The 19348-nt window shown below is 43.0% G+C and overlaps 1 protein-coding gene across 1 annotated transcript in view; it reads right to left on the minus strand.

Annotated features, from left to right (window-relative positions):
• The window catches only part of SH3RF2 (SH3 domain containing ring finger 2), a 79027-nt gene that overhangs the window by 58767 nt on the left and 912 nt on the right, over positions 1-19348 (minus strand). The gene's annotated exons all lie outside the window — the stretch shown is intronic.

Consider the following 19348-nt stretch of genomic DNA (forward strand, 5'->3'; position numbering starts at 1 on the left):
ATCTCTGTGGGCTGTGGTACAACAACATCAGAGACTGCCTGTCCACTCATGGCCCACAGAGACAGCTCTGTGTCTCTGGGACAATGCAGCTGATAGTGCTCAGGGTGACTTTATAGAACCAGTGATAAGACGTTCTTTGCTGAGAGTACTGGGACCCTCCCACTTTTGTGGGTCCTAGAGCCCAGGCTCCAATCTGAGCCTGAATAGCTACACTGCAATTAAACAGCCCCGTGAGCCCAAGCCCCGCAAGGCCGAATCAGCTGGCACGGGCCAGCCATGGGTTTTTAATTGCAGTGTAGACACCACTTCACCAGTCGCTTGGTTTCTGCCTGCTCTTAGGATTGTATCAGCAGCATCTGAAAATAAACCTGTTTAGCCTGTTTTTAAATGGGTTAAGTATAACTGCAGAAATCAAGTCATTGGTAGCGCAAAGTAATGAAGAACATGCATCTAGAAGTAGCATCCCCTGTGTATCCTAGTGGGTACCTCCGAGTCTCTAGCCAGAGGCCCCGCTCCCTAGTTTGAGATACTCTGAGAACGGCTGTTAATTTTCACAGAGTATCAGTAGTGGCAGAAAGTTTAACCCAGATAACTTTGGAAGTGGCGATACATTTGAAAAATTCCCTACATTCAATGTTCCTTTCTGTGTGTCTCTCTCTTATGTATACATACACATACGCATTCTAAGGATCCTGAACTTTGATATAAAACAGGAATGCAGGCTGCAGGAGCACCTTTTTTTTCTTATGCTGCGTGTACCTTTTAAATTTATCTAGACGTATATTTTTGATTCAAAACTTTAAAATAAATAAAGGACAAAGTGTAAACATGCCATGGAACCTGGGGCCAGATCACATTCTCCTATTTGAATGCTCCCAATCGTTACTGCGGGGGAGGGGGAGAGGGTTGTGTGGAAGAAGGGGGTAATTAAGTATGAATGTTAAACTCCTCTTTGGTCACATTTTTACGGCGCCAAGTAGAAATGGATGAATGTCATGTCTTGCAAACCTTGCATGTTCTTTTTGGGGTGTGCAATGATGGTTTGTGTTTGTAAACTCATTTTCCCAAGACTTCAATGGATATAGTGTGTGTGTGTGTTTTCCCCCCCCCCCCAAGTATGATTCAATTTTAGAAACCACTTTTTGTTAAGCTACAGGGAACCTGTGCTAGACATTGAGGGGAGAATCCCCCTCTCTCCCCCAAAAGAAGCTAGCTAGAGGCTCCCCCTTCCCCGATCTCTCTGTTTTTCAGTCTGTCATAACATTGCCTTATGCCCACCCCCTTTTTTCTATTTTTTTCCATTTTTCCTCTCTCTAAGCTCCCTTTTTCTGTCTTGCCTAAGTGGAATGTGACCCTTATACTGCACTCACATTTGAGTGGGTATTTTAAGATCACAGTGTTTGAAGGGTAGAAATTATGGCAAATGAGCTTGCCCACCACTTGTAGTGAGCTAGTCCAGTTATATCGGGCTGGTAGGTGTCTTTAATGCAGTCAGTGTCTGGTCCCAATGTAAAGCATTATTTTGAGACTTCAGGAGATGGAGAAGAGAGAATGCAACAGGCCAAAACTAAAGGCTATGAGATTCAAGAGCTCCGTGATTTATCACCACAATAAGCTCTCTGGGCAAGATTCTGCCCTCACTTGTACTCTGTGCAACCTCACTGGCTCCAGGGGAGTAGTACAGGGTGTAAGTGACAGCAGAATGTGGCCCTTTGTGCTTTCCAGAATACTGGTGCATTTGAGAGGGAAGTGGGAGAAGTAATCTTTCTGGCTGAATTGGGGTTTTTTTTGTTTGTTTTGCATCTGGCTTTAGCGGAGCTGTGGCAATCATCCCAAACATCTGAATCTCCCGCCATACAAAACCAAGAGGCAAATTAATATCTATCTATCTGTATGGAAGCAGTTCAAAGCATCTCCTCATAGCTGGGATAAATGTGCACTATAATTATGTTAAATGAGCTAGTTATAACTTCCCCATTATTGATGCTGGATTATTATAAGATTGCATAACTCATATTATTGGAATTAAAAGAAAGGAGGGAGGAAGGCACATTAAAAATGCCAAGAAATAAGGACAAATAAGGAAGAACAATGAGGCAGATGAAGACAGATTTCTGGATAAACCAAGTCTCAGGCAATTCCGTCGAATGCCATTCATGACAAGCAGCGTGATCTGACTTGTGGTGTCCTGCCAGCTGGATGAACGGAGCAAACAAACTGGCTGGGATACATCAGGATGAACACATGGTTGTTTTAGGCATCAGAACAATGCATTTCCACAGAATTTCCCTTTAATCCCATTTGCAAGGGTGCACGTTGCCAATGATTTAGGCGGAACCAAACTAAGGACGCTAGTGTGGATTTCCCCTCTTTCCCAACAACTGTATTCATGGAAAAGGCAACAGCTATGTAAGTAAACATAAAGAAATGAACAGCACCTTCCTTCTCTCTCCAGTTTGTTGTCCTTAATTACTGCATAGTGTCTGCTTACTGCAGGACCTCCAACCAGTTGGTGATCTTACATGCGTGGACAGGAGACATTCAAGAATGACACAGAGTGTTGCAAGAAGTAGTGACCTTGTTTAAATAGGTGGAATCCTTCCCTCTGCGTCAATACTGAATCCATCTCACATTGTGGTGTGAAGGGTCACTGTGGTCCTGGACTTAATGCCTTTGGGGTGATCTAACTTACTTTCTGCTTTCCCATCTCCTCTGTGGGCCACGCCAGAAAGGGAATAGCCAGAAAGGAGTGTGCTTCAGCCAAATCCCTTCCCCCCACGATGCCCCTTCTCTCCCTTAACATGGGATCAGTGCTGGCACAGAACTATGCCACAGAAACCAGCTGTAGGCCAACTGGGGAGACCCTCTGCATGGCAGCTATTCCCAGGGGCCATTGCTGTCCCCTTTACATCCACTTTGATGCTCTGGCAATGTTAAAGGGATTTAGTGTGCCAGAGCATCAGGCCCCATGTATGTGTGTTGGCGGAGACGTCGGGCAAAGAGGTCTGTTGATACTTTCTCTTGGGACATTTTTTGAAAATACCTCCTATTTGGTGTGTTTTGGCCCATTCCAAAGGGGAAAAATGCTGTTCAGTATTTATGATCCTCAGAGAATGCCTTTTGGTAGAATCCAGTGTGCAAGTGAGCTTAATTGACGTAGGAAGTTCACTACAATCCTTTCAGTTTAGTGGCAGGATGTTAATTAGAGGCCTCTCGGAGTCCCCCTCCAGCACATTACTGCTCTGATTGCTAGAGTCAGATTCACAGTCCTAAGGATGATTTGGGCAGACTCAAACATGGCTTGGTTCAGGTACATTTGGATTTTCACTCAAGTGACTTTCCCAGCTGCGGTGTTGATAATTCTACACTGGAAATGCCCTGGAATCTCTCTTCCCTGCACCTGTCCACTTGAATACAGAAAACCATCCAAACCACGTAGTCTCCTCCCAGACTGGCATAGTTTCCCTGGACTAAATAACAGGAGCCTGATTCTGATCTCAGTTTCATGGGTGTAACTTCACTGACAGGAATGGAGTTACTCCTGAGTCTCGCTGGCACAATGGAGAGCAGATTCAGGCCCTAAGTATCTTTAAAATGCTGGCCTCTGACGGGGAGACTCTCAAGAGCACGTTCGAAACTGTTCTGTCCAGTGGGTGTTGGGAAATCGGGCTGCAGTCATTGTCAGCTAGATAGACACAGATGACCAGAAATAGAACTGGAACATTGTAAATGAGCTGTGAAAAACAAATCTAGACCCAGATGTGCCACCCAAAAGGTTTGGCAGGACATCGAGAAGCAGAGATGCTGCAGAGAAGAGGCATAGCCACTCTTTAGTGAACGGACTGGAGAGTCAATGTAAATGGCTGCACAGATCCAAGCTGTGCTTGCAGTTCTATTCTGCTTCACATACTGGATTATTTGTACAATAGCATGAGGGGGGTTAAAGGCAATGGCACACTGAGGCAGTGGCTGGCCTGTTGGTAGATGTTTATGCACTCACTACGGTCTGCTCTGGAGCAGTGATTTATTTCTAGGAACAAGGTATTCATCACTAGGAAAAAGAAACCCAAATCTGGAGATCTTCCAAATTGACTTCTTGCCCACTGGAGGCTTTTGATTCAGTTTGTAAATATTTGTTTAATTCTCTTTGGTGCCATTGCCCCTTGGTCCCATCCTGTGCTGCCCTGACATCAGTTAGAGATGGGCCAAAATCTATAATCCGGATCTGTATTTTGAACACCCCAATGTTCAGAAGTGTTTGGATCCATAGTTTCTGTTCAGACCCATTCCTAATGGAAGCATGTGAAAGTGAAGCCCACTTGTCCCTAACTCCTCTAGACTGGCTCTGTGCCTTGTGCTCCATCAAAAGTCTGAACAAAGTTTAGTCAAGTGTTCAAACCATACTGAGGTTTTTGAAAGAACATCCTCCTCCCACTCCCTGCAAAGCCACAGAGGAGTAAAGACTGAGGATCAGTGTCAACGTGTGAAAAAGGGGGAGCTGCAACTCTGCTGCACCAGTTACTTCTCCTTATCATAAAAGCAAACTCTTAAAAGGTGCAAAAGTGACACTTCTGGAGAAAAGAAAGGACTTGTCTTCATTGCCGAAGACAGTGGTGCCCAACGTACAGCCCATGGGCCATACACGGCCCACCAGAGCATTTCATAAGGCCCACGGCCTGCCAAAGGCCTAGAGACACCAGGGGGGGTCTTGAACCCTCAACTACTCTTTCAGTGAACAAAACTCCATTTTTAGTTAAACATGAAACTAGATCCAACCAAGTGGGTGAGTTTTGCCTGACTTCACCTTCAATTAAGATCGCTTTGCATGGTTTTGCTCAGTAGTTTTCACCTCCTTGAGGACTGGTCTGAGTGAAGTTTAGTAGTGACCACAGGCCACTGACAGCTATCGGGTTTTGGGTGGTCTATGTGAAATGAATGGGTTGACCATAATAGACAGGAGGCCCCATCACTAACCCACCACCACAATTTACAATCTTGGGCCAGGTCGATACTCAAAGGTAAGTCAACCCAGTTACGTTGCTCATGGGTGTGAAAAATCCACACCCCTGAGTGACATAGTTAAGCTGACCCAGCTGCTGGTGTAGACAGCACTAGGTCAACAGAAGAATTCTTCTGCCAAGCTAGCTACCACATCTCAGGGAGGTGGATTACCTCTGGCAATGGGAGAACGCCTCCTCTTGCTGTAGTAAGTGGCTACACTGAAGCGCTACAGCTGCAGCACTGTAGCTTTGCCACTGTGGCACTTTAAGTGTAGACACAGCCTTGGTTTCAATCCTGCCAACCTGTACTCACCTGAGCAGTCCTGAGTCAGATGAGTAGGCCTATTGACTGCAAAGGTCTGTTTATCTGAGTTAAAGGTTTTCAGAATTGTTTTCAGTCTCATTATCGAGACAAAGGGTGACTCAAGACAGTGAGCTATCTACTCATCTCTAGAAGTGGTTTCTGTAGATTATATTTGAGGCACACAATCTGTGCTCATGCTGCACATGTTGTACCCATTTCAGTTAGCTAAACTGTTTCTAGTTTGGTCAATCCATCGTATCTCACCTGCACTAAGTTCCCCTTTAAAACAAAAGACAAGGAGTAGCCTGTATAGATATGAATAGGATGATCTGTTGACCCTTTCTCTTATAAATGTATCTCATTTTAGCCATATTCCCTTTCCTTTCAACCTCTGTGACACACACAAGCATGAAGATTTCTCAATTCCGAATCATTGTGCACGCTATGCAATAACTTACAAACTCCCATTGTTTGAGACCAGGGAAGCGTATTATATCTTGCCGGACCTACTTAACTTTTTAACAGATAAGTGAAGCTGTCATTGAAGTTTCAGGACTGCAACTTGGCACGATTATAGGCTTATTATAGATAACTTGCTGGCTTGGGCTGTGTCTACCCTAGCCTTTGTCTTAAATTCTCCCACTATTGCACTTCTTTGATAGCAAATGTTTACTTAGGCCAACTCTACACTCCAGACTTTTGCCAGCATAGTTATTTCGGTTGGGCATGAAGTGTTGTTATCCCTGACTGACATACGTGTGGTCCCTAGTGTAGACACAGCTATACAGGTACCAGCAAAACTTCACTTTTACAGGAATAGCTTGTTCCATTTGTGAAGGGTTGCTTTGCTCTTCTGGAACAAAGTGCAGCTTTGCTGTTATAGCTGCATCCACACTAGGAACGTTGCTGGTATCAGGATTTCTATTCTGGTAAAGTGCTCCTAGTGTAGACATGGCTTCATACTGCTTCAATCACCTCACTATTGTTATGGATTTTTTGCTGTTCAAGTGGTAGTGCACATCATTTTGCTTCTCTTACATGTAAGAAGTGAAGACATGGCATGGTTTGAAACATACATGGTACTTGTACTATGTGTACTTGAATTCTGGCAGTGTGCAGACAGACTATTCTGTTATGCAAATGAAAATATCAGATACAAATATACATGTGGAATGAGTGCCAAAATTGGAAGCTTAAGCTCTGAAACAAATACCCAATCTAACAATTCTCATTTACAATGACTTTGCTGCTATCAGTCATTATTATGATTTATATTACTGTAGCACCTAGAGGCCTCAACCAATATCACAGTCTCATTGGCTAGGTGCTGTACAAACACATGGTAGCAGAAAGTTGCTTCCCAGAAGAAGTTACAATCTGAAAAGGCAAGTGAGACAAAGGGGGTGGGGGAAGAAGTGTTGTTCTAGATGGGGAACAGACATTAACAGACTTGCCTAAAGTCACACAGGAAGCCTGTAGCAGATCTGGGAACTGAATCCAGGTCTCTAGCATCCTCGTATAGTGCTAGAACCACATAGAAATAGAAGGCAGGTTTTTATTGCTGTATTGACTTCCGTCCTTCTGAGAAGAAAGACAAGCAATAGAAACTCCATTTCAATAACTAACCTAAATCTCCATTGCTACCCCCATTTAATAGTATGTCCCAAAGGGGACAGAATTTCAAAGGCGGGAGAAGTGATTCCTACATCTATAGAGTTTGTACAATCACTTCACAAAGTTTCCAGAGCTCTTTGGATCCAACTCGTTGAAAGGAACCATTTGAAGGTAAGTTCATTACCATTACAATTCTGTTTTTCTTCTTTTTAACAGCATTAACGTCAGCCTTGTCACATAGAACAAAACCATCAAACTTGTCATTTCAATCTCTTCATATAATTATGTTCTGTGAATTCAGACAGTTGGGTAGTTTTTGCATTACTTCTCCCCTCAGGAGGAATGCTAGCATCTCCCCAGCAGCCTGTTTTTACACCAGGGAGAATAAAACCATGCCCTGTGAAAGTACTTTCATAGCATTCACCAAATCTGCCTTCTTTTCTCCTTATTCATTTTAGACATTAGTTTCAGAGTAGCAGCCGTGTTAGTCTGTATCCGCAAAAATAACAGGAGTACTTGTGGCACCTTAGAGACTAACAAATTTATTAGAGCATAAGCTTTCGTGGGCTACAACCCACTTCTTCGGATGCATATAGCATCCGAAGAAGTGGGTTGTAGCCCACGAAAGCTTATGCTCTAATAAATTTGTTAGTCTCTAAGGTGCCACAAGTACTCCTGTTATTTTATTTAGACATTAGGTGAAAGCTGCTTTGTGGCTCAAGTTAATGAATGAGCCATGTTCAGACCTGGTGGGAGTGGATGTAACTCATGTGGAAGTTGGTGATGTAAGTGATGTAGATTTAGCAAAGTATGGAAAACACTGGCCTAATTTACCCATTGGGTGTAAATTGGTCAGAAACCAGGTGTAAGGGGGTGTAACAGACTGAAGAAAGATATCAAGAAAAGCAACCAAAAGTAGTATATAAAAGCATGTAATATAAAGTAAAGAGCATGTAAATTATGCTCACTGGGCTAATTTCTACTCTGCTGCAGCTGTGCGCCTCCACGTCAGCCAATGGTGCTTCACCAATGTAGATCAGAGCACTTCCCTAATTTGCATTCGATACACAACTACACCCACACGTACATCATTTTGTGAATTTGGTGTATTGTTGTGACTATTTACTGGGGAGGGGTCGTGACTGAAACAGCACAGAAAAAAATGATTAAAGATAATACTTTGCCCCTTTTATCACAAAAGATCTCCAAGCATTTTACACCCTGAAATTACATGACTCACTACTGAAATGCACCCATCCTGGGGGTGGAACACATCAGCTATTTAACAGTGCACAGTAATACCGCACAACAGGTCAGGATGATTACATTACCATATTAAGTACTACTGTATCTGAAATTTTGAGATAGGCAGAATTAATGTCAAAACAAAGTATAATTCAGGGATTATATCGGAATCTGGCTTCATTTAATGGTTACAAATTCTTTTGTGCATACTATGTTATGTAGGTGGTAGGAAAAGGTGAAGATGGATTAGGGACTGGATGATTTCTTCAAACCTATCTTCTTTCTTGGGGAGGTGGAGGGAGGAAGTAGGGGAAAAAATTTGTCAGCAGTATGTATCATCTTGGTCCTGTAGCTTATGGGAGGCACAGTATATTTGCTGCTGGTGGTAGCTACAACAGGCATGTGTGAGCTGTAGCCTCTGCATCAAACCTTTTACAGCTGTTCCATTCATGGTTATTGCTATTGGATTTTTCCCCCCCACCAATGTGTCAGCAATCTGGGACATTGTTTAAATAGTGTGTCATGATTTTTAAATGGCATCAGAAATAAAATGTGCCAGCCCTCAACATGTTCAATCCTGATTCTTTGTACTTTAGAACCATAGTTTAATCCTCACCCAGGATTATTGTCAGTAGCAATGGGAAATTTGTATTTTGCTTCTGTTCCTCTGATTTAAGAATCTGATTGCTTGGCTCTGTAGCCATCAGTATCCTTAAATTGCTAGAGTACGGCAAATTGATCATTGAGCCTATCACCGAGGGAAGGAAAATGTTAGGGGCAGCAGTGTTGAGTAACTGTTTGAGTGGGTGACTGGGCTTTTAGGGGTTGGACATTTGATAGTTTGCTTATAGCAGCAGCAATCACTAGAGGTGATCATATGCTAATGCTCCACTAGCAGGAAAGCTGGTTACCTGTGTAGTCCTAGGAATTACATATGGACAAGATTTATTGGGTCCTCTTGTCCAGGTCTTTGCCCATGGAAGGTATGAAATCCCGTGGCATGTGCTACTCAGAACCTCTGCAGAGTAGAAAGTTGGCCAACGTGCAAAACCCCAGAGATTTTGTTCAGAGAGGCCAAGTGGAAAAGGGAATCATCTGAAAGGTCTCTGGTCACCATTGTAAGAATCATTGCACAGGGCCCCAAACTCTCTCTTCATAGGTACTGCAGCATGTGATTTATTTCTGCAAGTTAATTCAGAGCAGAATATTGTTAATGATGGCACATGCTTCTAATCATCAGCTTGGAACTCCAGGAGGGCAGCCATTTTGATGTGAATGACTGGGTCTACCAGACCCAGACCCAACAACAACAGGAAGACCTTGATGCTCATACTCTACATCAGGGGTGGTCAACTGATAGACCACGGACCAAATCCGGACCACCAGATGCTTTCAAATAGACCCCAAAATCTTTTTATTTACTTATCATCGTTGTTGTTGTGTTTTTTTTGTATTATTTTCTGTGGAGTCTGGACTGCCGCTATACCTTGACCAAGAAATGTGGACCTTGGCAAAAAATAATTGACTATCTATGCTCTACATGGTCTCTTGGCTGCATGCACTCTTGACCAGGCCCTCAGTAAGTACTGTGACAAGCTGGGTGGGAATTTTCATCACAGAGTAGGTGCCTAGAGACTGAGTCTAGCGGAGTGGCCTGCATAATCCAGATGACATGTTTGTGCCTTATATGGTACTTGAACAAGGGAAGGAAGATGATACTGCTCATAGACAGGTAGGGCTGCCAAAAAGATGGCAGTATGTGTCTAGATAACCAATGCATGTAGTAGGTCAAGCAACGATGGAACCATTTGGAAGATCACAAAGACATTCCCAACTCTCTTAAAGGAGAAGAGACCATGCCCATCATTTTGGGCCCTAATGATGGTGAGTGTGCAGCCTGACGCTGCTGCCAAGATCACTCTCCGAAGTTCTTCTCTTCTCTCACTAGATTCTTTGTGTGCCAGTCTGATGCTGGGGAAGGATAGTATGTAGCTGTCTCATTCTGCTACCTATATATATATGGAAGACTGTATCAATGCTACTCAAAGTGCCTGCTAAGGGAGCATCTTTTGGTGTGAATGCCTCATAAATAATAACTACAAAACAAAAGCCAACGTTTAACTGCAAATGCTATAGTTCTCTTAGCGAGGAGGAGAACTGAAGGAAAACAAGAGAAGAGTTTAAAATTGAAGCAATGAATCAGTGTTCTTCCTGTCAAGAACTAGCCTCAGACCTCTCAGATCATCTTTTAGAATAACCCCAGGCTAAAAGCAAAACTGACCCATGAATCTGCCTTTTCTTTCCCCTTTCCTCCAGCAATGAAAATTATAAAATCAATCCATTTGACTTGAACCCTGTGATCACAAACCCAACCAACCACCAGTGTGGAATATTTGATAGGAGAATAAAAGAGTCTAAGATTTTCCCCATCCATGCCTCCAACTGCAGTATTTAATAGATGAACATAGCACACTGTTGAAAGCCTGGGTTATTCTATTCCTGACTTACCATCTGAGTCTGACTCATTGCCTTGGTAACAAATTAAAACACTTTTTTTGGGGTGTGTTTTGCTATTCAGGACCTAATTTTGTAAAACCAGGGAAACCAGCTTCTGAGATTTAGGGCAGGTCATTTTGCTATTTGTCAGTGCACGGCACTACCCTAATCCAACCTCTTTTCTTTCTTATACCTGATTAATTTATTGCAAACCCGTGCACGCTATGTATCGCTCTCTCCACGCATGCCCAAGTCAGAACTGTGCTCATGCTGTGGGATGGGAAACAGCTGAGAGCTTGCATGAAGCACAAATTGGCTCATGTATAGTCATTTTTGTTCCCCTACCAATTGCTTGAACAAGCGTGTAGGGTGGTCTGTAATGGATCAGGGATAAATATCTCTGCAGTCTTTCCAAGTTACTGACAGATGGGTTTAGGTGGGGGACCTTTTTCTCCCTGTAGTTATTTGGTTCACTCTCTGCATCACTAGTGTGGTTCTTGCTCATCATCACCCAGCACAGCTGGATTAGAGGTTTCTAACCAGGTAAGCGATTAGTAGATTCATAGATTTTTTTTTTTTTTTTTTTAAGGCCAGAAGGGACCATGAGATCATTTAGTCTGACCTTCTGTATAACACAGGCCAGAAAATTTCATTTAGTTCCCCCATACTGAGCCCGCTAATCCCTACTCACATTTTTAGGTGAATTTGTGTGCTTCATCCTTTCTCCTGCTCCAAGATTAAATTTTCTTCTCAAGTTCTTACATGAGTGGCCTTTTTAGTGCGTTCCTAATGCTGCACAATTCAGAGCTAAAATCCTCTTCACTGAGGGTGTTTTTAGCTGTGGTTTTGGTTTGTGCTCCCCTCTAATAAAAATGACTGAAAGTTTTGATGTCCCCTTGTAAACACTGGTAACTATATTTTTCATGGGCTAGCAGGAGACATATAGAGACCTTAAAACGTAGCACGCAGTGCTGCCTCTTGAAAGCCTGCTGTGTCTCTAGGGCTAACCTCTTTTACTGTTCATATTGTCAGGCTCTCTGCATTTCAGTGAATTGCTTTCTAATTCCAATAGGCAGCAATTACCACACTAAGACCATCTGAGGAGGGGTGGGGGCAAACAATGTTGTGATGCACAGAGGGTGCACAGTGCAAAGTGCATTATTTGTTCTGGCACTAGGGAAATCATTAGTCAAGTCACATGTAGGATACCAGTGGCGCCAATTCAGATTTTTTTTGGGGGGTGGGGGAATTCCAGTTTCCTCTCCACCTCCTGTAGGGACCACAGTTCTCCCTCAGTAGGGGAATCTCCCGTCTCTTAACCACATTGTGCATAAGCCGGTGCTACCAGGGGTCAAGTTCTTAATGGACTCTTCTGTGCTCTGCCATTCAGGAACAGATCCCCATGGGCGAGGTGGCAACACCACTCCATGAAATTTGGCCCCGCTGCCCCTCCATCCATATGGAGGGGCGGTCAGATCAAATGTCAGTAGTGCTGAAATCACAGGGCTCTAGTAGCAGCTGTACTAATTTGTTACAGGACCACTGCTTAAAGGTGTCAGGCCGTGCCCCGCCCCTCTGCTCAGCAGCCTATGGAACTTTGAGGAAGTGCAAAAGCCTTGTGGGGGAGTAGGGTGACCAGACAGCAAGTGTGAAAAATCGGGACGGAGGTGGGGGGGTAATAGAAGCTTATATAAGAAAAAGCCACAAATATTGGGACTGTCCCTATAAAATCGGGACATCTGGTCACCCTATGGGGGAGGAACGTTGGCTCCCTGGACCTCCTAACTGATGACACCGTAGGATACCCTGTGCTGTTCTGGTCACCATAAGCCAAATCCTGACTTGGGGCATAGGTTGCATCCTTTTCCAGCAGCATAGCCCAGCCCCAGGAATGGAAAGAGAACTGACTTCATCTCTAGCTGGTGGACAATGGGACATGGTATGGCAGCCAGCGTGGCATGAACGGGCCCCCCAAGTGAGCAGCACATATACCACTGCCTGCAGTAGCTGCTAGCCATGGAGAAAATGGTCCTTCATTTAAAAGAAACAGCAGTGTGTGCCTCACCCTGAGTCAGTGTGCATTGGTAGGAAAGCTCTTGTTCCTAATGCATGCTCAGCATTTATCCACTCCTTTCCCCTCCAAGCCCAACCTGACTCTAATTAGTAAGGACAGGATTTTGCCTCGTATTGTTAGGTCATTCCTGAGCCTGGAAAGGTGCAGAATGCAAGGGGAGGAAAGCTAAGTAGTGCAATGGGTCAATAATTTGTTTCCTGCTGCACTTGTCTCCTCTTTCTGGAATTCTGGGTGCCAATGCAAAGAATGTTGGACATTATAGCTTTAAAAGAGCTGGCAAAGTAAATCCTGTCTGTCAATTCAAAAAGGAGTTGGAGATGATTTCAGAAGAGAAGAGAATAGCAAGGCATAGTCACTATATATAGGACTCAGTGTGAAGGTGGCGACGTTGGAGTATATTGTATTTTTATCTCAATAGAGGAGGCATCTGTCTATCTCTCATAAAATGCTGTGTGTGTGTGGGGTGTGTGTGTGTGTGTTCTCCTCCTGTTCATGCACTGAGACAAGAACATAGGCCTTAGGCGGACTAGTATTTTCTGTGTTTCTAAGGGCAGATGTTCATATTCTCTGGATATTTTTGCCTGGCTCTGTTTTTTCCCCTGTACTTTCCTTGCACTATAATGTTCATCGCCCAAATAGCAGTTTAGTGGCATGATTCATGAACAAGATATCTGTGTCTGGGGTACAGTTTGGCCTTGCTACACTTTGGAGGACCATGGAAGGTTCATGCATAGTGCTCCACGCAGAAACTTTTCACGCTTCTCACGACTGTCAAAAATGTATTTTATTTAGTTTGTATCCACGCTGTAGCTTTCCCCCTGAGTTGTGAAGTATGCCCTCACCTAGAAAGTAACCATATATTGCACATGGAGAGGATGGCTTTTAACAGTCTAAAGTATCCAGGTTAAATTATTGACACTCCCTAGCATTCAGTTCCCAGCAAATCCTTTAGCCCTCTGTTAGATTGAGTTCCATGCAGTTTATTGTGTGGGGATCTTTCAGATAACACTTTTAAAAGCAAAAGTCTTATGCCTTCTGCATAGGCATTAAAGATCTCATGGCACTCTTTGTAACAGTTGAGGTTTGCCCTGGTTTCCTTTGCAAAAATTCCTCCTGCCCCTGGCTCTTGAACAGTAAATGGTGCACTATTAAATTGCCTGTGTCCTCCACTTCAGAAGTGGCTGCACTTCCGTGGTGTTTGTATAATGATTCACGTGTGTGTGTGTGTGTGTGTGTGTGTGTGTATATATACATACTACATTGTATTCACATGTGCAGAGCATGGATAAAAATGATTTAGGTACCACCAGGTAAAAATGCGCTGGAACTATAAAATACCCTTTCCCTTTGTAGGAGTTTGGCTCTGGCTGTGAAATTCTTGGCTACAGTCCGTCTCTAGATAACATTATTTCAGCAGCTCTGCTGAGGCTCGTATGCACTTTGCGCTTGGAATGGTTTGAATTCTTTGCTTGCTCTGTGGTGATGGGATTTGTTTTAGTTTTTTGGCTTCATGGACACTCCTCCTGAGCTCAAGAGGCTGAAGAGCAACAGCTTGCTGAGTATCGGTGGCAACAAGAGGCTTCTTTGCCAGGAGTTGAGAATCCAAGCAAACGGTCTTCCTGTGCCCAGCTCTAAGCTCTTTCCATCTCTCTCAGCTCCATAGTGTTAAAGGGGGTATGTTGGTAGGATGGCTTCCTAAGTGGAAGAAAAATGTGTTCCATATTCTGCCTTTCATGACACATCTCAGATGCAGTGAGGCATGGAACAGAGTAGATTATTTTATTAGCCTTGTAAGAGGAAGTAGCTTGAGGCTGATGCACAGCTTCCCATGGCGGGGAAGGGAGACGACTTCCATTGAGCATCACTGATCTTCACTACTACAGTCATACATAGACACTGCATCCATGCACACACAAGCAAGTGACCGATGTTAGCCTTGTAATGAACTATCATAGCTGTCCCCACTAAAATCCTCACAAAAATGAGATGCTCATTGAGATCCTGTCTCAGGGCCTGATCCAAAGCTCATTCATTTCGATGGGAGCCTTTCCATTGACTTCAGTGGGCTTTGGATCATGCCCCAAATGAGCAACATTTTAAAATAAAATAATGTTCTCCACTCTCCCTCAAGAGCTACCTTCTCAGAAATTCTAACTGTACCTACTGAATGTGCCCCAAAGATGTCTGGCTCACCCCGACCTCCATTGTAAAAACAACACTGAGGTGAATTCCTCTAATTTTACCATGTGCAAAACTATTCTCACAGATCCAGTCCATAAGTGGGTTGCTTGGAAGACAGTTGTTTATTATACTGCAAGAATGTGTCGAGTCTGCCTGGTGCTGATGGAGGAAAGGATTAAATACGATTGGGGAGGTGTTGGGAAGGATATGGAATGACAGAAGAGGTGTGTAGGCAGGTGGTTTCTCTCCTTGTGTATATGTGGCAGGGGCAGGAGAGAGAAGGGGTGGGGAAGGTTAAAATGTTAATAAAGATTCTTTAGGAGTTCTTTAAAAAAAAAAAAATCTTGGAGAATGGCCAGGGCAGCCTCACGTGTTACTCTGCACCAAATGGGAAATTTCAGTAGCGAGAAGGTAGTTGGTGGGTTTTCTCCTAGGAATAGATTACTCTTTATCACAGGCTCTAATAGCTTGTTTTTCAGAAATTTTAAACTGAGAAGAGTCACCAGTTTGAATCATTGTTGCAGTTCATCTGAATGCAAACAGTGAGCTAGAAATCAATAGGCTTCAAGAGACTTCTCTTCATCTTCCCAGAGGTTTTCACTACTTTTCGTTAAACTGGTATTTTTTTGTAATCAAGTCATTTCAAGAACATTAGGAAAGCCGCTGGAGAGGGTCAGGGGAGAGGGAAATCATCTCAGAAGTTCAAACTTGTTCTTCTACAGCTATGAGATCTAAAAATACCCAAGAGACCAGGCTACTGTCTTTCAAAATTCCTCCATTCTAGCTATATAATAATAACGCTAGTCACATCTAAGGCTAGGTCTACACTACCCGCCTGAATCGGCGGGTAGAAATCGACCTCTCGGGGATCGAATTATCGCGTCTCGTCGGGACGCGACAATCGATCCCCAAATCGACGCTCTTACTCCACCAGCGGAGGTGGGAGTAAGCGCCGTCGACGGGAAGCCGCGGAGGTCGATTTTGCCACCGTCCTTACAGCAGGGTAAGTCGGCTGTGATACGTCGAATTCAGCTACGCTATTCGCGTAGCTGAATTTGCGTATCTTAAATCGACCCCCCCCTGTAGTGAAGACGTAGCCTAAGGCTTGATCCAAAGCCCATGGAACGACTCCCCGTTACTTCAGTGGGCATTGGAAAAGGCTCCTTTAGCAACTTCTAGCCCAGGGGTAGGAAACTTATGGCATGCGTGCCGAAGGCGGCATGTGAGCTGATTTTCAGTGGCACTCACACTGCCTGGGTCCTGGCCACTGGTCGGGGGGGCTCTGCATTTTAATTTAATTTTAAATAAAGCTTCTTAAACATTTTTAAAACCTTATTTACTTTAATACAACAATAGTTTCGTTATATATTATAGACTTATAGAAAGAGACCTTCTAAAAACGTTAAAATGTATGACTGGCACGCGAAACCTTAAATCAGAGTGAATAAATGAAGACTCGGCACACCACTTCTGAAAGGTTGCCGACCCCTGTTCTAGCCCAAGGTCTTAAAGTGCTTTACAAACATCAAATAATTTTAGCTTCACAATATACAGTACCTCTGAGCTAGGTAAGTATCACCATTCTACAGATGGGAGAACAGAAATGACCTCCAGATTGCTACTCCTGTACTGTTGCCAGAAGACTATCCTTCCTCCCAATCCGCTTAACCAGAAAACCATTTCCCACTATATAGCTAAATTCACAACAGGGGCAACATTCACATACATTTTTATGGAGGTCTCAGATTAGTGTGATTTATCTTGGTGATTAGAGGACATAAACTCAAATACTCCCATGATGTAGACAGAAGATCAGCCATCATTTCTTAGTCTTGAATTTTTACACTATAAGCACACCTGAGGTTAATTGTTACCGTCTTAGAGGCAACAGCTTCTTGTCACTAAGGGCTGGTTCAATTTGTGTGTGTGTGTGTGTGTGTGTGTGTGAATGACCCGGTACAGCAGCTAAGGAAATATGTCACTGCTCTATATATACTGAGCTACCAAAACATGTTGCATTCTGTAGCGCATTGCTGCTGAGGATATCAAAGTGCTTTATAATATGAATTAATTAAGCTTTACAGCACTCTTGTATAATATGTTGTTCTACCCTTTTCCCAGATGGGTAGACTAAGGCATGGTGACTTCCTCAGTCTTACTCAGTGAGGCAGTGCCAGAGCAATGTACAGAACATCACAGTCCTGTTGTCTAGGACTCTTCTCTAGCCAGCAGGGAAATAGTCTAACCAGCTATTCTGATTCCCAAGGATAATTTGATCATAACTGTTTTTGGTAGCAGAAAATAGCTGAATGACACCACTGCACAATATCAGTAACAAGTTTTTACTTGTCCTGAATGCTAAGTAAAATCTAAAGCACACAGAGAAAAAAGAGTAAGATGATCATAAAAAGGAATTAAGCTTTTGAATGGGGGCTGGATGACACAAGGGTTCTGAACAGGATAAATTATGAAACTTTTCACCTCAAGGTGCAAATTCAGCCTATAGTGATAGTGACTGAAAACGACTGCTATTTGATAAGTGACTAGTAGCCTCTCTGAAATAAATTAGTGATTAAGTCCAGCTCCTAGTGGGGAGCTGTTTTATATTGGAAAACCCATCATTGGCCATGCCACTGATGGTCTTTCTCATTGGCAGCTTTAATACAGCAGCCAAGGGTTACATGGTGATGGAGGCTAAAATACCCATGCGGTGTTCTCTGGGGTGAGGAACACAGATTTGGATATTGTCAAAGGAAGTTTGCACATACACTATCTGATGTATTTGTTCCATGGCTAGAGAACTTAGAGTCCCTAAGACTAACTAACTTTTGCCCTACGTTCACTCATACAATAATTTACAGAATGAAATGATAAAGTAAATAGCAGGAGATTGGTTTTTTTATGGTATTTACCTTCCACTTAATGAATCGCACTATGAATATTGCAGTTTGGGCCCTTTGGATTGTGATTAGTCTATGATGGTTGGGACTGGGTTTGAGTTGCAGCCAGAATTTGCCTGATCTGGGTTAAATATATTTTGTGGCAAAACAGGTATGTGTGCAAGAGTACTAGGTGATTGATTTCCTCCATGCTGACTGGTTCTGGTTTCTTATCTGGACAGCGACCTAACGGAATGAAAATGAAAGACGACTACTGGCAGTGATAAGGCCAGTGTGCTCGCTTAATAACCCCATTGGGATTACAATAATATCCAAAGATAGGCTACCAAGTCTGTTAATGCTCTCCAGTGGGATTTGCAGCTTATAAAATGTCTTCCCTTTTTTTTGCAAAGAATCTGGTGTTGAGCAACCCTTACCTTTCACTTTTTACTGTCACAAGGAGATTGCAAGTGACCAAACAATTGTAAAATTTCATTTGCTGCAGCATGCATGATGAATGTAACAATATAATAATGGAGGCCAGTCTTCTAATTTCCCTCCTCTGTATGTGTGTATGTATTTATTTATTTATTTACTTATTTATCGTATGAATTTAGGGCTGATGAAAGGTTGTGGATTGACAGCCTTGGAACCACTAGCCCTTCATTTACTACAGACCAGGTCAAGAACACACAGCAGTAATGCACGCTTACCCATCCTTTCCCTGTGATGTATGTCAACCCTGACCTTAAAGAATCAGACTTCTATAACTGAGGGAAATTCAGACTCTTGGTTAAGGCTGCAACGGGAGGCCATTAATGTCACTGTGCCACATTAGTCCATTGGAAATTGGAATGAAGATACAACATATTTCTCATACACCACCCAACAGCTGCTAGGGAGTAGGAATTCTGGATCACTACCACCAAACTGTGCTGGATTTGAACCATTGGCTGATAACGACAGCCATCCATTCCCCTGAACAGCACAGGTCTTTGGTGGCCACATCAGAAGGAGGTCCAGTGCATAAACTTCTTGGACAACAATGTCACATTTTCTCACACTAAGAGAAAAATCTGAGATTCATTCTCCAAAGATCATTTTTTAAAGTGCCACATATGCAAGAAGAGTTTCTAACTCAGTAGAGGTTATGAGATTCAATGGGGTGCATCTACCAAATTGTACTTATATAGGGTACAGTATAACAAACTGTACCCGGTTCTAAATGTATACAGAAATATGCTTGTACATAAATGTTACATAAACACTATGCACATGCAAGTGTGTGTTTCTTCACTGTATATACATTTGTAAATTCATGTCTCTAACAATCATTCTACCCAGATACCCTCTGCCTTCACAACTCTTTGTTCTTGAGTATTATGAAAAGAATTTAGATGAGCATTATATGAGGAGTGCCTAAGAATCGAAGCGATGACAAATTAGGGACAGGAATCCTGTGCAGATAAAATAAAACCTAATGTCAACCTTTACACCAAATTCAGACAGAAACAAACCTATTCAAAAGGTCAAATAACATGAGCTGAATATATAA

This window comes from Emys orbicularis, chromosome 8, assembly GCF_028017835.1.
Source record: "Emys orbicularis isolate rEmyOrb1 chromosome 8, rEmyOrb1.hap1, whole genome shotgun sequence".
Classification (NCBI taxonomy): Eukaryota; Metazoa; Chordata; order Testudines; family Emydidae; genus Emys; species Emys orbicularis.